Raw genomic sequence first — 20,339 nt, 5'->3', positions numbered from 1 at the left:
CTGGAGCCAGCTGGCAAGAGCCTTCTTGTTAGCAAGTACGCATCTTGTCCCAGCTCAGCTTTCAGCATCTTCACATTGATAGCCTGAAACTGACCAATGCTATAAAGTCAGGGTTCTGGAGAGCCCATGGTTAAACACTTATCACTGCAACACTGGATAGAAGGTATCACGGAAGAGATGTGTTTTGGAGGATGAATAGGAATTTGAGGGAGATCCTTGGGTAAAAGAGGGTCAGGGGAAAGAAAAAAGTATTCCAGCTAGAAGGAATACATATATAGGGGCATCGCTTGTTTAGGAAATATTGATACAAGTGAGTCAGTGGCTCTCAAACTTTAATGTGCACCAGTTTCACCTGTAGAGCATGTTAAAACAACTTGTTGCTGGGCTCTGACACCAGAATTTCTGATTTAATAAACCTGAGGTAAGGCCCAAAGATTTGCATTTCTAACCAGTTCTCAGGCAATGTTAATGCTGTTGGTCCAGAACAGAGGCAGATAATGGAACACCCCGTGCATGCAAAAAAAACTTGGATTTTTCTCTAGTTCTTCACCTGTCAAAGTGTGATCTGGGGCTTCCCTGGTGGCGCAGTGGTTGAGAATCTGCCTGCCAATGCAGGGGACACGGGTTCGAGCCCTGGTCTGGGAAGATCCCACATGCCGCGGAGCGACTAAGCCCGTGAGCCACAATTGCTGAGCCTGCGCGTCTGGAGCCTGTGCTCCGCAACGGGAGAGGCCACGATAGTGAGAGGCCCGCGCACCGCGATGAAGAGTGGCCCCCACTTGCCGCAACTAGAGAAAGCCCTCGCACAGAAACGAAGACCCAACACAGCCATAAATAAATAAATAAATAAATAAAATTTAAAAAAAAAAAAAAAAAGTGTGATCTGGGGGCAGCAGCAGCAGCATTACCTGCAAGCTTGTTCTAAAGGCAGATTCTCAGGCCGCCGTTTCAGACCTGTTGAATCAGAATCTTCAGTATAACAAGATCATATGTGATTCATATTCATATAAATTCGATAAGCACTGCTCTACATAGCCCACTGATTCTCAATCCTGGCCCTAAACTGAATCACTTGGGGAGCTTTTCAAAAATACTTATGCCCAGGCCCTACCTCCAGAGACTTTGATCTAACTGATTTAGGATCTGGCCTGGGCATGGGTATAGTTTAAAAGCTCCCCAGGGTATTCTAATGTGCAGCCATGGCTGTGAACCAACGCTCTAGCCGTAACCCTCAGGTGGGAGAAGGGTTCCTTGTCAGGGCAGCTGTTGTGAATATTCCATGATGAAAGTTTGAAAGAGCAGCCAAAAGGTGCAAAGTCATCACTAACTGCTGAGAATGTAACTGGGGCAGGGACAGACAGGTTACCCTCTTTCATGCCTCTCCCTGCTTGCCCCACAAATCTCAGTCTCTTTTTCACTCCTCTCTTCCTTTTGCTTAGCTTTGACCTCCTATTCTGTCTTCCTTCCTCTTTCTTACTCCCTTAACGATATATAATATTAATTAACATAAAAAAATGAGCATATCATTTCAGTATGCAAAGTGCTTTAACATATATAATCTCATTAGATTATATGAAAAGGAGAGTGTTTTAAAACCGTAGTCTTTATCTAATAAGGTTACCTGGCTTTGATCTGTCGTTTAAATAACAGGTGAATTGAACGGTTTGGATTTTACTCTCTCTAAAACAAAACGAATACCAACTACTAATTGAAATGCTTTGTATTTGCATATGGCCCTTTACTGACACCCCCCCACACACACACACCTTAGAACTTGACCCTAAACAGGGGAGTGAGTTTCTCACCTTATTGCATGGGACACATCTATGCAGCATGTATTCTGAGAGCACACTTAGCATGTACATATTAGATTCTGTAGTCTTCTCGGACAGTTTGGCCATTCCAAACGGCTTTGCCATCTAATAAAAGCCATTAGCTCTGAACTTCAAAAGCATTAGGCTAAGTGAAAGAAGCCAGACATAAAAGACCACCTATTGTAAAATTCCATTTGTATGAAATGCCTAGAAAAGGCAAATCTATAGAGACAGAAGGTAAATTAGCAGCAGTTACCTGGGGGCTGGCAGGGGTGGGGGCAGAAGTAACTGCAAAAGGGCATTGAGGGTTTTTTTTTGGGGGGGGTGGTAATAGAAATGTTCTAAAATTAGATCACGGCTACAGTTGCACAATTCTATAAATATACCCAAAACTACTGAACTGTCCTGGCAAAATGGATGAATTCCACGGTATGTAAATTATACTTCAATAAAGCTACTTAAAAAAATAACAACAACAACAAAACATTGGCATTAAGTATTTCTCCACCTTAAAATAAGTTTTTCCACCCTCATCCTCCTCTAATACTATTCAGTGAAGAGGAGGGAGCAAAACGGTTTTAATGCAGACTGATTTAAGAAAAAAAATATATTTACATTGCCCACGGTTTGATAGCATTTTTATTTGCCTCAAAGTACTGTTAGGCTTGGCAGGGCAAGGAAAGGAGGGAAAAGACAAAAAGGAGGAAAGTTTAAAAAGAAAAGAAATAAAAGCTGTGTTACGTTGTTAAAAATAGCTGTCTGGGAAGCTTCTGGCCGGCAGGGGAAAGCAGAGCTGCGGGAAAGGGTTAACCCCGCGGGCGCCGACATCTGGCAGGAGTGAGGGCGTTGGCAGAGCCTGGTCCGCCCGTACCAGTCTGTACAGGGGAGCTGTCCCGCCCGCTGATTTATCATTCCCTAATGTCACGGGGATGGGATGTTGAAATTGCGGCTAGAATGTGAAATACGAAAAACATGAAGATTATGATTTAGCGTCTGGGGAAGATCAGCGTTAGCCTTTGGAGAACAGCTCGTAAATGGGAGACATCCTTGGCAATCTCCTGTGGTTTTCAAGACTCCAACTCTCAAGGAAAGCAAGCTCAGGAACTGGGCCGCCGGAGTGTTCTTCTGTTAGAGCAGACAGAGGCAGAGATGGAATTAAGAACAAAGCCACTTCTGTGCCGACATGGAGATGGTGCCGGTGCTCAGCAGGAGAACCAAAGTAAATTTTAATTAAACAGAGACCTGATGTTGAAGGATAAAGAAGACAATGTGGGGTGTAAACAGCTTATATCAGTGATTTGAATGACACCTGCAGGTGTCTAGACATGAGGTGCATCCTGATAATTTGTAGTCTCAGAAAAGATACAGATGAGTAGGACGATATCCCCAAATTTTGCTCATTAAAGGTAATAATAGCTTGAATTTTTAGGAGGTGTTAAATAAGAGAACCGAGTAGGGAAATGATGTTAACAGCTATCCATGGAGGAAAGGGTAAGTTAGCAAAAGAAGTACAAAACCACATGTGTGTAAGTCTTGTATCAAAGATATGGAGAAACACTACTTTCTGTGATTTCTTTTTCCCGACTAGATTTTAGATACTGTGTTGGAGCATTTTTGCATTTCCACATGTCAGCACGCCCCCGTTTACAGGGGAAAATGCAGTTTCCACATTGTTTGTTGGTTATAGAAATGAGCGTTGACAAGCGTTCCCTCAATGCTTACGGTGTGTTTTAATTACTTCCTGTCATATCGAATGCATCCACAATATGGATTTTAAGAATTGGCCTCAAGACATGGGTGTGCTACACGGAAAGTTAAATAGGAGAGTCTGACTACTAAGTCTTGAATATTCATTCATTTGTTCATTCATTTATTCTTTCATCCAGAAAAAGCACGGCCACAGGCACTGTACAAAATGGCAAGTTGGACCCTGCCTTCATAAAGCACCCAGTCTGCCCAATGCAATCACATGGAAAACTTTGTGTGTATTGGGGGCGGAGCGGGGGTTGTACTGAATCCATTTTGCAATAATAGATAGAAAAAATAAATAATGATTTAGAGGGGTGGGATAGGGAGGGTGGGAGAGAGGGAGACGCAAGAGGGAAGAGATCTGGGGATATATGTATATGTATAGCTGATTCACTTTGTTATAAAGCAGAAACTAACACACCATTGTAAAACAATTATACTCCAATAAAAATGTTAAAAAAAATAAATAACGATTTAAGGAGTTCTTTTTCTGTCTGGCAATATTGGGACATAGCCCAGAAATCAGTACTTCAGATAAATGAGGATAATCTCTCTTCAGAACCAATTAAAAATTATAAAAGAATTTTTGCTAGGAATCACCCTAAAATATAGAGCTCTCTCCCCTGCCTGCCTTGATCTCATTTGGTCATGCTGACCCTAAATTACAGTTACCTTGGCACAGAGAGCCAGGAGCCTGGGAGTTTCTTCTTTGTTTGTTAATTTCATATCACAGTTTTACTTTTATTCCTGTGTGACTTGGGGCAGGCTTGTTAACCTCTCTAATTGTGCTTCTTCCTCTGTAAAAGGAGGGGTGGATGTCACTAGATGTTCTCTTTTTTTCTTAAGGAATTTATTTATTTAATTGCCGCACCATGCACGGCATGCAGGATCTTAGTTCCCCGACCAGGGATCGAACCCGTGCCCCCTGCAGTAGGACCGCAGAGTCTTAACCGCTGGACCGCCAGAGAAGTCCTTTTTTTTTTTTTTTTTTAAATGGGTTTTTGATTTTTTTTTTAAGAATTTATTTAATTGGCTGCATTGTGCACGGCACGTGGGATCTTAGTTCCCCAACCAGGGATCGAACCCGCGCCCCCTGCATTGGAAGCACAGAGCCTTAACCACTGGACTGCCAGGGAAGTCCTGAGGTTGCTTTAAATCTTACCTCTAGATGAATGGCGTGTAACTGTACATTCACACACCTACCAATTGTGCTACTATTTCTAAGGCAGAGTGAAATTTCCCCTAGCATGCCTTCCCAAATTTCTAGAACACTGGCACAAAATACACTGTACTTTGCATCAATCCAAGTTCATTTTATTCCTAAAACTGGTATCAAGGCATTTAGCAAACATTTACTGAGAAGGTACCTGTTCTGTTCCAGGCCCTAAGCGGATGGCTGGAAATAGAGTGGAAAAGCCTGTCCCCACCAGGGTTAGTCCCACCAGTACAGGAAGCTCGGCTGGGAGAATGTCAGAAGTGAGCCCTGAACAGCCTGCCGGCCTCATGACACTCCTCCTGGATTTGTATGTTTTGCCCTAGATAAAACAGCTAAAAATGCAGATGAAATCCCACCATTCTTTCTATGAAAAAAAAGAAAACAGGGTTGATATTGCTCCTGTTCATACCCTCTCGAGATACGTTACAAAGGGTTGCTATTATTTTTCTATTGTAAATGCAATCCATGCTTCTTATAGAAAACTGGAAAAATACAACAAAGTAGAAAAAAGGAAAACAAATCAGCATTCATTGCCCCACTTTAGAGTCAATCACTGGCAACATTTTGGGCTATTTCCTTAAGGTTTCCAGTCAACAAATAGTTATTGAGACCCTATGCCAGGCACTGTGCTGAGTGCTAGGAATGGGAAAAGCGTGACCCGTTCACCCTCACAGAACTCACAGCCTAGGGAGAGAGACCCTGGAAGTGTGATGACCCGGAAGTACACACTGGAGGGACTTGACCTCGGGGCACTTCCTCAGACTCTGGGTGTAGGAAAGGGTTTCCAAAGGAAGAGACATTTGAGACCTGAAGAATCAAGAGGAGTCATCCAGGAGAGGGGAGGGGTGGCAATGGGAGGAAGGCATGAGTGAAATGTGGGGTTTAGGATGGTTGGAGGGCAGGGGGCAGGGGCCTCTAGGAGGAGGGGTGATAAGAGATGCTGTTGGGGAGGGAAGCCAGGCCCTGCCAGGCAGGGTGTTTTTATCAACCCAGTTGTTATTTTTCTGTAGCTACAAGATTGGGTCCTGCTTCTTTTTTTGTTCTTATTTTTAGACTTAATGCCATAGCATAATCATGTTTCACATTATTATAAACTATTCTTTTAATTCAGTTTTTTGGGGTTTTTGTTTGTTTGTTTAGTATTCAGAGAGTTGTGCAACCACAATCAATTTTATTTTTTAGTTTTATTTTTTGGCCGCGCTGTGTGGCATGCAGGATCTTAGTTCCCCGACCAGGGACTGAACCCGTGCCCCCTGCAGTGGAAGCGTGGAGTCTTAACCACTGGACAGCCAGGGAAGTCCGTATTATAAACTATTTTAATGGATACATAATATTCCCCCAATGGATGAGGCATCATTTACCTAATTTTTTTTTTTAAAGAAAGCTTGTTTTTCTTTGCTTCACATTCCACTCCCTTTGTAGCTCTCCAAGGTCTCCAGATAATGACAAATTGGAAAATTCTAAGCAGGATAAATGTGTTAATGTTTTTTTACTCCAAATCAGAATTTGAACCATCAGCTGGAACCCACCACCTGCATGACTCCTGGCAGCAGCTGTTTAGAGTCCCTTCCAGAAGTGAAATCAACATAGCTTTCATTCCCTCCTCTCAACAGCCCACTCCCACATCCAAAGAAAGATCAACTCACAGAACCCGTTTCTAGGTAGCACCGAGTCCCACCTTCCTCCCACCCCTGGGCTCTGAGCATTCCCACCTCCCTTCCCCTCCTCTGACGAAATCAAAGATTGAAATCAGTTGACAAAACATCAACATTTTATTAAAGCAAAAGCTTTAGAAGAAAAAAAAATCTCAGTCAAAAATAATGTATGAGGGACTTCCCTGGTGGCTCAGTGGTTAGGAGTCCACCTTCCAATGCAGGGGACGCAGGTTTGATCCCCGGTGGGGGAACTAGATCCCACGTGCATGCCGCAATTAAGAGTTCTCATGCCACAACTAAGGAGCCTGCTTGCCGCAACTAATACCTGGTGCAACGAAAAATAAATAAATTAAATTAAATTTTTTAAAAAAATGTGTACACCTTAAAAAAAATAATGTATGAAGGGCTTCCCTGGTGGCGCAGTGGTTGAGAATCTGCCTGCTATTGCAGGGGACACGGGTTCGCACCCTGGTCTGGTAAGATCCCACATGCCGTGGAGCAACTAGGCCCGTGAGCCACAACTACCGAGCCTGCACGTCTGGAGCCTGTGCTCCGCAACAAGAGAGGCCACGATAGTGAGAGGCCCGCGCACCGCGATGAAGAGTGGCCCCTGCTTGCCACAACTAGAGAAAGCCCTCGCACAGAAACGAAGACCCAACATAGCAATCAATCAATCAATCAATCAATCAATAAATCTTTTTTTAAAAAAAAATAATAATAATGTATGAAAAAACTCACTCCTTCATCTCTCTTAACCCCAAAGATGCCACAAGCACTCATTCATACATTTATTCATTCATTTATTCAACAAGTGCTTGTTTATTGTTTGGCTGCCCTCTGAGTATAGAGGTTGAAACCTATGTGGTCACTGCCATGCAGACCTTACAGTTAAAGAAGAGTCTGACGTTCAACAAATAAATATCAAGAAGCATTTTATGACCTACAGTGGTAGGTGCTATGAAGGAAAACATACGTGAAGGAAAAAGCATGGCAAGTTTTAGGAAATGGAAAGAGGCAATGTGGCCAGAGCATGGTGAGAGGGTGGGGGAAGGTGGTTAGATGAACAAAAGAGATTTTCTCCTTTATTCATCTTTCTCCCTAACCACAACCATAGAATGTCTCATGGGAGATGGAGCGTTTCTACCCATTTGGAAACCAGGGGGCTTGTCTTCAGATAGGGTGGGCTTGGCATTGGGGTAGAGAAACAAGACATGTAGCCTTCAATTCATTCCATTTCTTATTTCCTTTGGTTTTTGAGGCCCTGAGGGTCAGTAACCTGGTTATGAAGGCAGCCCTCAGGACAGTTAAAATACTAACACCACACATGAATGAAGTTCTGTTTATGTACCTGCCATTTATGTACAGCTCATTGATTTTCCTTCTGTTGATTGTTCTTAAAAGGTATCTTAAGATAGAATGTTTTCATGAGCCCAGATGTTAATATTAATGCTATATCCAACAGCCACAGATTCTCAGAGAAGTAAGCTTGCCTTTAGACTGTATTATTGATTTATTCTGCCCAACCGAATCAGTTGGAACTCTTTTGGTTACAAGTGATAGAAAACCCAACTCAAGTTGGCTTAAGCAAAAAGGGAATTTATTGGCTTATGTTACTGGATAGTCCTGGCGTAGGGCTAAGTGTCAGGCACAACTTAATGCAGGGGCCAACCAATATTATTAGTACTCAGCACAGCTCTGTTCTTCCAGTGTGTTGATTTTGTTCTCAGACAGTATCTCCCCTCGGGGTCAGAAGGCGGCCACTGCAGCTCATCTTGAAAGCCCACCACGAAAAGGGAGCTGAAGACCATCAGTACCCACCCTGGGAGCTGGAAGCCGGGAGGGAGACCCACCCAAAATACAAAGGCTCAGAGTAGGAGAGGCATGGGCCCCACAGAAAGAAGCAAAATACTGGAATTTTTTTAATAGGAGAAAGGTAAATAGATCTAAGAGTCTCACTCCCCAAAAAATCACTATCAAAAACCTAACTTTTGATAGAACCCATTTATGCTATTTGGTAGAAGAAAAACTCACAGAATAGAAGAGCTGGAAAGCAAACAAAGAAGTCATCTGGTTTGATCCTCTTTCTTTTGGCAGGATCAAATCCAGATCTTTCCAGGCGGATGAAAATGTGTAAATGTTTCCAATGAAAGAACCAAGTCTTGAGCCTGGGCATCTCATGATTCTCAACTCTAACACCACCCCCTCTTACCCCTCCTTCTCTCCATGCCTTCAACAGATGAAGAAGTGGATTCGATTCTCATTTTCTCCAGTATAAATTCTGCTCTTTACTGCTTCTAAGGCTTCAAATTCCACCATAACATGTCAGATTCACATCATTTTATCATTATGTCAGCCGGCTTCCTTCCTATTTTTTTCTTTCATCTTAATTCAGGTTTTGTATCTGGAAAGCATTCCTGAATTTTATAGAGAGAATAAAGCGGATGCCACGTAAAATGTATTTTTTGCAGTAAATATTTTTCAGAAATGTGATTTTGCTCTCCTACCTTGTATAAGTTCCTAAACCTCTCTGAGCCTCCGTTTCCATATCTATAAAATGGGGATAATAATAATAACAAGCTTCATAGGTTTTTTTTGGTGAGGATTAAAGCACTTAGAAGTCTGTATCTGGCATTTAGTAACTGTTCAACAAATGTTAGCTGCTGCTACTATCATTATATCATCATCATTATTTTATAGAGTCTTCTCTCTATATATGGGTATTTCATCCTTGTACAACCAGGCTTTTCTTCAGATCTGTTTCCTCATTCCCCACAGAACAAAAATCCAAACTGGACGCTCACTGTGTCTTGATCCTCCCTCCTGCCCGGCTTGACTTTAATGTTGTCATTTGATTTGGTTTTCCGTTCGATATCAAAACTGGGAAGAGTTCAGTGGGCCAGGGACCTAAGTATATGGAGAGAAAGCAGGGATCCTTGCACCTGGATTCTCCACACAGGGCCCTGGTCTTGGTGCATAAACAGCTCTCCTCTCCTGCCAACACTGTGAGCCTCTCCTTGGACCCCAACCCTGGGCCTCGGCCAGCAGCTCCCACAACACCTCTGTGCCACCAGGGGCCTGAGGCTCGAGGAAGCCGCCCTTGCATGAAAACTGCCTTACTGCCTTTGCACCAGATCTGCCTGCTGTGCCTCCAGGGGCTGCTGGCTGGACATTTGCTGTTTCGACAATATATACTATCCCCCTCACCTCCCCCCACTCTCCCAAGCCTCCAATTTAGTGCTGCTTCTAAACCTCAGGCCTCAGCCCTGGGTCTCCTCTCCTTCCCTCCAACTTTCACCCCTTCAAACTAGAAGACGTTCATGACGTCCAGGATCTGCTCTACTCCTCCCATGAGGTTTTGCTACTTTCTCAGGAATCTGAGTTACCGCTTTCTTTCATTCTGTACCATTTACTCTCAATCAGACAGAAATTCCTTGAAGTTTTCTGACATTTGCTTGGCACCCTTACCCAGCTTCTAGCATGAATGCAGACTTCCCCTATTTTTATGGATCTTCAATAACTTAATTTAGGGTTGTAAAGAAGGGCCATGTTACCCTAAAGACTGAGTGTCCCATTTTTTTTCTTGTTCAACCTTTCTTAAGTGAAGAATTTCAACTTTGAAACACAACTTCTTTTCCTGTTCGTAGTTGTGAGAGAGGGCAATATTGAACTTTTTTTTTTTTTTTTGCAAAATGTTCAAATTGGAGCCTCAGTAAAATCCTGCTCTGACCACACCCAGGGGAAATGGAGAAGCGGTAATGAACAGAACTGTCCCAGGGAAAAGAACACAGGAGGATGAAATGGGAATGGTTTCTCCTGGGTGATGCAGGGTCCGAGCAAGTCAGGGCTTCTGAAGGAGGCTGCCTTCAAGGGCTCTGACTTGCCTGCCCTGTGGGCCAAAGCCTGCGTTAGCCGCAAGTTTACTATGCAGAGACAGAAAAGGAAATTCATGAACAGAGATAATGTCATGTGTATGGCCATTGCCAAGAATGAGAGCCAGAATCTCTCTCTGGTCGGGCTTCTCCTCGGCCTTTCCTTGTCACAAGGGTGGAGCCCAGCCAGGTGAACCAACCTGACCACCGCCCTGTGTGCGAGCCCGTGGCTGGCTTGTGGAAGCAAGTCCTTGCAGGGCTCCTATGGTTCCTCCTCAGCCTGAATGAGGACGCCCACTGTCATCAAGCCAGGTTTGCAGGCAAAGTTCCTGTCCCGTGCAGACACACAACTTGTAGCTTCCTTGGGAGGGTGGAGGGTGTGGGAAGTGACTCTCTCCAAACATTTTCATCTTATTTTCTCCTATGATGCCCATCCAGGCAACGTGCATTGCATATGTTCTTTGAGGTCAAGAGGCTTCCAGGAAAAGGTTCTAGGGGGGCTGCACGAGTAGGATGGAACCACAGAGCATCACTTAGGGCTCATCACTGTGGCTTAGACTCAAGGCTGACTAGGACTGCTGACTATACCTTGCCTACTGTCAGGTAGGCAGTGGAGGGGAGGAATGTTGGCTGAGGACGGTTTTTTTTTTGGGCCGCACCGCACGGCATGTGGGATTTTAGTTCCCCGACCAGGGATCGAACCCATGCCCCCTGCAGTGGAAGTGCAGAGTCTTAACCGCCGGACTGCCAGGGAAGTCCCGGCTGAGGACTTTTGATGTGCGGGAACTTCCAAAGGACAAGGTTGAAGCCAACTAGCTGAGTGGCTCCAGGTGATTTTCTTTCACTCTCCCAGTCACAGTCTCAAGAGTAAAATGGGGACTGGACAAGACAATTTCTACAGCCCTTTATGGCTCTGACATTCTGAGATAGTACAGTGAAAATAAACTCAGGCAATTACCTAGAAGTCTCTGTTCTTAGAGGAAATGGGGAAAGCTGGAACCTTTGGAAGTCCTCTTTCTCCTGCTAGGGCCATAGCACAGTGCCTGGAAGTGATATAAATCTCTTCTCCCATCTGTGGGGGCCCTGATGGAGTGAGCACCTTGCTTATGGTGCTAGGCATGGCCATAAGGCTTGACATCGGCATGGAGTCCTGGGTGCCCTTTGCCTTGTACTGACAGGAAAGCCGAGGCTTACTTCCATTCAGGGACCATTCCTCACCTGCCACTATGTGTGAGGTACCACACGGAGGACACTGAGAAGTAGAAAATACATTCTCCACCCTCAAGGAGATTTCTAGCTAATCTGAGCTTCTTTAGTTACTCAACACTCCTCCTTTTCCTTGTTTACTTCCAGGTCTTTGCATATGTTGTGCCCTCAGCCTAAAACACTCTCTCTTTATCCCCCTGTTGCTAGGCCTGCTGTCTGTAGCAATGCAGGTTGCATACTGCGTAATTCTAGATCTATGTATGCAGATGTAAATGGTGCCTTCAGAAATGTGCAGTGCATAGCCTGTACAACTGTGCAGCATGGCTTTGACTGCCTTCTCCACCCCCTTTCTCCTATCTGGGGGTAGCTCATAGTCATCTCAGTTTTCAGCTTAGTCATTACGTTTCCTCCTTTCTTTCTGTCCTTCCTCCTTTCCTCTTTCCCTCCATCCCTTTCTCCCTGTCTCTCATAATTACTGAGCATCTACTATATGTCAGGACCTGTGCTAGGAGCTGGGTATATAGTTGTAACAAAACAGATAGGGTCGCTATTAAGCTTACATTCTTGTGAAGTATTTATATTTTTCTTCCTCCAGGAAGTCTTCCCTGACTGCACCCATGATTGCCTCAGGTGCCTACTGACTGACTGATGAATGGCTCTGACTTGGGAACCTTTTGCTCTAGAACACAGTGCCTCTGGTATGGAGAGAATCTGAGAAGGACAAGTGGGGTTGAAGAGACTAACCTGAAGCCCTGAACCCAACTGGGCTGGAGCTCCATCCCTTCCTGATTCCTGTCCTTGGGAGCACCCTGGGGCATCCGTGAAGCTCATTAGTGAAGCAGCAATTAATATGAGGCCAAGAGCATGGCTTTTCCCTGCCAGGGAGGCCACAAAGTTCCAGAACATCTCAGGGAGGAATGGAGCACCACTCAGGCCTGCCTCCCGGGGCTGCAAAACAATCCTTAATGAACCCTCTGCAGGGGAGGGTGAAATCACCTGCAAGGAGGCAGCTCAGCCTCAGGTGTTCTCCAGGAGGCTTAAAATAGCGGGGCTCCCTCCACAAACACCTTCCAACACTGTTTAGGATGGTGAATGCCAGGAAACTAATGAATCTGAGCTTAGTGAATTAATTGTTGATGAAATAATGTGAAAAGTGTGCTTCCTGTTCATCAGTCTCTACAGAAATTAATTAGTCCTGCTTGGCAGCAAGCAGGATGAAATTTTCAACTTAATTTATGAATTTGGCCAAATTGTCTATGGGAAGCCTTGTCTGGAGGACCTTCCATGGCTGCTTCGTGTCCAGACAGGCCTTGCCTTTCATAGAAGACGTGATTGCTTTAAGAGAGCCCCAACAAGAGGAGAGAGTGGTGGAGGAGGAAAGAGGTTTGATTGTGAAGCTCCAAGCAGACCCACACCTCTCCAGGCTTCCTGTCTCAGCCCTCCCCTGTGAATCCTTCATCTGAGGAAGGTCTGTTAGCTGAATTGAGGGGTGATGATTCAGAGCAACAGGGCTAACTGTCAGGTACCGTCTGACTTCACATTTAATTATTCTATGCTGTGTGTGCTAACTCAAATTGCAGGATGATGTGAAAGAAAAATAAATCTAATGAGAAGTGTATTTTTTTTGGACTATTTTTAAATAGGGAGCGGAGAACTTCTCGGGCCTGGCGAGATCAATCTGAGGAATTGGCTGGCACGAGGCATGAATGAGCGCCTGTATGCCCAGTACTTGGGCACAGAACTGCTGGCTATCGAGTGTTCGGTCAGCTTTTGTCACCATGGGAGTCAGGCTCTCTCACTGCAGCCATTGGGAACAGGAATCCCCACCAGGCTTTCCCCGCTGAGCAGCAGAATCTGATGTAAACCTCTAAGCAGAGTGACTTGAGTGTCACCAGTCTCTGAAACATTTCTGAGAGACAGCGAGTGATTGAGCATCTATGTGTGTACATGCTTCTTTCTGTTGCTAAAACACCAGTTTTCTCATGGAAAAGCCTGTGAACCACTGAGTTAAAACAGGAGCACACGGTGCTTTGTGACCACCTAGAGGGGTGGGATAGGGAGGGTGGGAGGGAGGCTCAAGTGGGAGGGGATATGGGGATATATGTATGCATATAGCTGACTCACTTTGCTCTACAGCAGAAACTAACACAACATTGTAAAGCAATCATACTCCAATAAAGATGTTAAAAAAAAAAAAAAAACAGGAGCAGAGAGGGTAAGGGGATGTGTTCCAATCTAACTGAACACTTCTGGCCAGTCTCAGGAGTCAGGAGAGGACAAGAGCCCCCAGGGTCATTTTTACTACTTAGACTTATTCAGTAATTCAAGCGATAACTAAGCAGGACTATTCTAGGCATTGGGGATACAGCAGGGAACCAGGTAGTCAACGCCATGCTTCCATGAAGCTTATTTTCTATTATGAGCACAGACACAAAGCTATCAGCATCTGGTTTCTGATTCTGCTAAAACTTAGACTTGTTAACATTTTATGATGGACCACTTTACTGAACTCTGAGTTCTATATTAGTTTCTGTTTTTAAAACAAAATGCATATTGCCTAGTAGACACGTACATTGTCACCTCCCTTGCGTGCATGGCTGTTGAAATTCATACCTGTACTAATGCCCTCAAATTTAGTCCAAAAAGGTTGTGATCTTCTAAAGACAGCCAGAATCAGCAACCGTTTTAGGACACAGTAAGCCGGGGGAGGAAGTCTGTTTGCCCGTGACATTGGCTGTTTGGAGGTGACCTCGGGTCCCTGAGAGGCACACCCTCGTAGGTTTATCAGGCTGCATGGAAGGACTCACTCGTGCACCGGATCCGCCACTATGGTCAGGAAGAGCATCTCAGAGAGAGAATGTTGGAGCCTGAGCAAGCGCCTACCTCCTTCCTGTAGGCGTTTGCAGCTGCAACCAGACTTCCCTTCCCTTTATGAATTTGTGATGTTCATACCAGCTCACTCCGTGACCTCAGGCTGTGTCTGCCCTTTGTTTACCTCTGTTCTCAAACTGCCAGATATATAATTCCATGGTTCCCTCAGATTGCTTCTTGGGAGAAGGTAGATTGCATAAACAAAGGTGTGTGTGGGGACAGCTCTAGCCCGAGAGCTAGGCAAAGCAGTCGGATGTGCTGGAAAACCAAGGCATGGTCTTCCTTCAGCCCAGCTCTCCTGCTAAACCGACAGTCACTGTTCCATAACAAACGTCCTTTGCTTTCTTCTCCTCAAGTCACCTGAACCACTATTCCCCCATCTTCTCAGACTGAATGCCTTTCAGGCCCCGCTCACACGCTAGCCCAGCTCTTGAGGGCTGCCCGTATGGTGTTCTCTGGAAGTAATTTCTTCCTCTTTTCTGGCCTCTCGCTGCTCTTGAAACACAGCCATTTGTGTATTATCTTGCCTACAAATTCAAAGACCTCAAAGGAAAACCCCGTGCATTCTTAACCAAATTGTCCCCTACAGTCTTCACACTGAAGAGGGACTCAGTATGTGTTTGTTTCTGTGTCTATTCCACCCTGGGAACATTTGAGGACAAAGTACTGTTTATAGAAAATGGTGAGAGTTAATGAAAGAGGTCTTAATGTTAAGTCCAATTGTACTGAACATCCAAAATTTTTTCTTTCCTGAAAGCAAATAAGCAGAGTGATCCTCCTTGGCGTCCTACCACCCAGAAATGTGACTAAGTAAGATCTCTCAATCTTCCCTCTCTTTCATTCTTTCTGCAGTTTATATATTACTCTGCCATAGATAACACAGACAAGGGGGTTGGCATTGAGAGCCAGAAGACCAGGGTTCAAATCCCAGCTGTGCCTCTTACTAGCTGAGGGATCCTGCATAAGCCATTTAATCTGCCTGAGCTTCAGTTTGCTCAGCTGTGAACTGGAAATAATACTACCTGTGTTGCCTACCTCCAGTGTGGATGTGAAAGTTAAATGAGATGGTATAGGTGCCAGTGCTTTAAAATGGTTTACCCCAGTGTGTTCACCGTGTGAAAATCACCAAGCCGCACAGATATAACATGTGTGTATCTATCATACTCCAGTAAAAGTTCTTTATAAGGTAATACTTTGTACAGACATTTCCAATTGTTTATATACTGTGTACTGAGGAAAAAAGATGAAAGAATGATTTAAAGTTGGCTGTAAGTCACTAACAGTCTTGAATCGATGTTGAGTTTATAAGGGAACTAGCCATTTCAGTTCACTGAGACAACTTCACATTTTGTTAGTCATTATGTCATAATTCTCAGTGTTTTAGTTTTACCATAGTCAAATACAATAGAACCATCTTTTGGCAGTCTGGAGACTTGCATTTGAAGTAAAATTTAGGAGCTCTCTATGGAAAAATATATGATATAGCGAAGGATGAGTTCTCTCATACATGTACATTTTATCTTTAAAATAATAACTGGGATATACGAACTATTATAATTGCTTGGTTTTTTGTTTGCTTGTCTGTTTGTTTGCTTACCACTTTATACTCAGTGCCTTGAAGAGTGCCCTCATTTACTTAAGAACTAAGGAGTTCATGGGACACAGGACTTCGGGTGCTAAAACCAAGAACGTCCAGGACAAACTGAGATGGTTGGTCACCCTACTGGCACGTGGAAGATGCTCAGATGTTGGTGGGAGGAAGGAAGACAGGCAAGAAATTCAGGAAGAGTGCAGCATTAGTGGTGAGCATCGCTGCCTTCCAAGAAATTCAGGAATAAATTTTGGTACCACAAAACTCTCCTTTCCTTTAAGTTTTCTAAAAGTGTACCTTATGCGTGCATATTGTAAATGTTTTAACATTCATATTTAAAAGCCACTACTCTGCACTTTAAACACCATTATGGGATAAAACGGCCTTCTACAAAATGGTTAATGTTTGGAATTGCATTGCTCAGACCACAGGCAGATGTAAAGATGTGGAAGCTACAACGTTAGACACTACTGTCCTCATTCTTTCCTCCTGACTGCAGGATTTCATTCTAAAAAAGAACCATGGAAATGTTATTGTAGTCTTTATCACTGGACAATTAAATTCAAAATGCAGGATTAAGAGTGGGTGTTGTTTTCCTGGCCAAAGGCTTATAGGGTTGGAAGAGACCTCAGCGATCCCTCCAACCCCTTCTATTACCAATGGGAAAAGTCAGGCCAGAAAAAAGTTGGCAACAGAGCCAGTCGAGGACGATCCTCCTGAGTTCCTGTGCATCCCACTTCCCCACGTTGCCTTTTCCTTTTCCTTTGCTGCTCTTGGGCTCCTTGTCTTCATCTTATGGCGTTTTTAATCAAATTATAAAATCAGATTTGAAGATTTCCTGTGCTTCCAGGGCATGTGCACCTACCTCCAGTCTAAACCTGGTTGCTCTTATCTGACTCTGCCTCCCAAAGATTTCCAACAAATTAGATACTGTATAGGTCTAATGAGGGTGACTAAGAATAATCAATATAAAAGCATTTTAGCCACTAATCTCCAATGAGCAGATATGGCATTATGTATTCTAATTGGGGGGTAAACACTAAAGAATGAGACCTTACAAACTGGCTGTCCTCTGACCCTGTGACTTTGACATGACTGTGGAAAGAGAAGCAAATTGAAGTGGAGTGAATATACAGGACAAGGGATGAGAACAGAGCAGAGTAGCCTGTGCTTTGTATAAGAGACCAGAAAGGTTAACACAGCAAACCTTAACTAGTCTCATCAAGATAAAAAGATAGTAAATGCAAAATAACGACATGAGTGATGAAACAGAGGACACCACTATATGGACTGAATGTTTGTGTCCCTTAAAAGTCCTATGTTGAAGCCCTAAACCCTAATGTATTGGTATTTGGAGGTAGGACCTTTAGGAGGTAATTAGGTTTAGATGAAGTCATGAGGGTGGGACCCCTCGATGGGATTTGTTTTCTTAATAAGAAGAGGAAGAGAAACCCCAGAGCTCACTTTCTCTCTGCCATGTAAGGGCTCAACAAGAAGGCGGCTGTCTGCAAGCCAGAAAGAGGGCCCTCACCAGAAGCCAAATACTGCCAGACCTTCAGCCTCCAGAAGTCCAAATCTCAGTCTTCAGACTCCAGAACTGTGAGAAAATTAATTCCTGTTGTTTAAGCCACCCAGTCTATGGTATGTTGTTATGACAGCCCAAACAGGCTAAAGCAACTACATTCACAACTCTCCTAACAGCCTGGCCTCTCAGCTCCTTAATCACTTGTTTCCTATAATGTTGACCTCCATCCTACCTAAACCATGTACTCCCTGGAGCAGGGACTCTCAACCTTAACTGCATATCAGACTCACCCAGGAAGCCTGGACTTCACCATAGCCCATTAGAATTAGAATATTTCTCAAGTTGGGACCTGTTATTTAAAAGTTCCCTGGGTGATTCCAATGTGCAGCCACAATCAAAATCCACTGAACTAAATACATTCAAGCACATTCAAATCAATAAAAAGAAAACCTCAGAAAATGGGGAAAGCATAAAAACAAGCAATTTACAGAAGAAATATAAATGGCTAATAAATATGTGGGGAAATGGTTAAGTTGCTAATGACCAGGGAAATGTAAACATTTTTTTAAAAGATTGCTCTTGGGACTTCCCTGGTGGCGCAGTGGTTAAGAATCCGCCTGCCAATGCAGGAGACACGGGTTCAATCCCTGGTCCGGGAAGATCCCACATGCCGCAGAGCAACTAAGCCTGTGCACCACGACTACAGAAGCCTGCGTACTCTAGGGCCCGGGTGCCGCAACTACTGAGTCCGCGCGCTGCAACTACTGAAGCCCGTGCACCTACAGCCCATGCTCTGCAACAGGAGAAGCCACCGCAATGAGAAGCCTGTGCACTGCAACGAAGAGTAGCACCCGCTCGCCACAACTAGAGAAAGCCCACATGCCACAATGAAGACCCAACACAGCCAAAAATGACATAAAGAAGGCACTTCTTTCTGCCTGGGGTCAGTTTCCTCTTAATTTTTTTGAATTTTATATCCACATATATATTTTTATGTATTTATTTATTTTATTATTTATTTGGTTGTGCTGGCTCCTTAGTTGTGGCATGCAAACTCTTAGTTGTGGCATGCATGTGGGATCTAGTTCCCTGACCAGGGATGGAACCCGGGCCCCCTGCATTGGGAGCACAGAGTCTTAACCACTGCGCCACCAGGGAAGTCCCTCGCATATATTTTTAAGAGATAAAAATTCTCTGAAAAAGGATTTCTACTTCCAGCAATGGCAGACTAGCTTGTTGCCAGCTGACCTTCCTGTCAAAATCAACTAGAAAAACTCGATAAATACGAAGGGAAATAAAACGTATTTGAAGTCATCTGAGATCTATGCAGACAGCCGACCTGAGGGGCCAAGATCCTGGAGAGCAGGGAAGCACAGAGAGGTGAGCCTGCTGGAGGCACCACTTTTCTCCTGAGGGCATTTGTCAATTATAAGGCAGCAGCTGAGACAGTGGGATCCCAGCAGAAAGCTGTGAAGGGGCAGCTGAGAAGCCAGAGCTTTCAGCAGTCTCAAAAGTCTATGGTGAAACGAACAGTTGGGGACCACCTGAGGTAAACACCCCAGGCTTTCATTTGGAGCCCCTGAAGGACTGTGGCATGGTAAGGGATATTAACATGCTTCTCCCAGTAGTAACTGATAGAAAAAGTGGACAAAAGATAAGCAATGATGTGGAAAGATATTAATAAAGTTGATATGATTGCAAGCGCACACATAATTTACCTAATAAATGCACTACTCTTTTTAACTGTGCATGGGCACATCTACCAAAATTGACCATATGATGCTGGGTCAAAAATTATGTCTCAAAAAATTTCAAAGTTTTGAAATTACACAGCATATGTTCCAAGATCACAGTACAATTACCTACACATCAATAACAAAATATAACTTTTAAAAACCCCAAATGTCTGGAACTTAAGTAATACACCTCTAAATAACCCATGGGTCAAAGAAGAAATCGTAATGAAAATTGTAAAATATTTTGAATTAAATGATAATAAATATACGATATGACAATGTGTGGGATACAGCTAACACTAGGCTTAGAAGAAAATTTATGGCTTTAATACACATGTTAGAAAAGCAGAATGTCAATTACCTGAGTGTTTATCTTGGGAAGTTGAGAAAACCCAAATAAAGGAGAAGAAAGGAAATAATAAAGGTAAGAGCAGAAATTAATGAAATAAAGAACAAAAGGACAGTTGAGTGGATCAACAAAGCCAAAAGCTGAGTCTATAAAAAGAACAATAAATTGATAATCCCTTGGCAATACTAATCAAGAAGAAAAGAGAAAAAGCATAAATAACCAATAACAGGAATGAAAAAGGATACATCACTACAGTTCTCACAGGCATAAAACTTCTCAACAAGGGAATCTCTCAATCTAAATATATAAAATAATAACACTAAATTTCAAAACATTTTATAATAGCAATTTTAAAATGGTAGAATTACTTGCAGATTCCACCAGCTTTCTTTCCTATTTTAAGATGGGACCGTGTATAAATAAATTTTCATTATCTCATTAACCCTGGCTTGATAAAATACTCAGTACAACTCTCACAAGCATAGAATGTCTGGTAAACTTGGAATTTCAGCAGTTAGATATTAGGAAAGATAGAAAATCTCCAGAATTATACTATTTAGAAGCTTGAGATGCTCAAGAGAGTCTCTTACCTAGATCTCACCTTTAAGGTAAAATATACATGAAAATATTTGAGAAGAGAAGGTAGAACCCCGAACTTCCTCAATCACCAATTAAACTGTCAGTATAGCCTCATATGTATTTCTGGTGATAGCCTAAATGGGATTAAATCTTTACAGTGCTACATGACTAATTTTGAA

At 43.4% G+C, this 20,339-nt stretch overlaps 1 protein-coding gene and 1 long non-coding RNA gene across 7 annotated transcripts in view; one reads left to right on the top strand and one right to left on the bottom strand.

Annotated features, from left to right (window-relative positions):
- The window catches only part of LOC309626986 (endophilin-A3), a 651,420-nt gene that overhangs the window by 582,449 nt on the left and 48,632 nt on the right, over positions 1-20,339 (bottom strand). The window lies entirely within an intron of this gene.
- LOC309627045 lies at positions 880-19,623 on the top strand. Its single transcript, XR_014243511.1, has 2 exons — positions 880-11,133; positions 12,105-19,623. It is a non-coding gene; the product is annotated as an uncharacterized lncRNA (long non-coding RNA).

Source organism: Balaenoptera borealis, assembly GCF_965194805.1.
Source record: "Balaenoptera borealis genome assembly, chromosome: 3".
NCBI classification, from domain to species: domain Eukaryota; kingdom Metazoa; phylum Chordata; class Mammalia; order Artiodactyla; family Balaenopteridae; genus Balaenoptera; species Balaenoptera borealis.
Note: the sequence above shows the minus strand (reverse complement) of the source record. Positions and strands in the feature narration are given on the sequence as shown.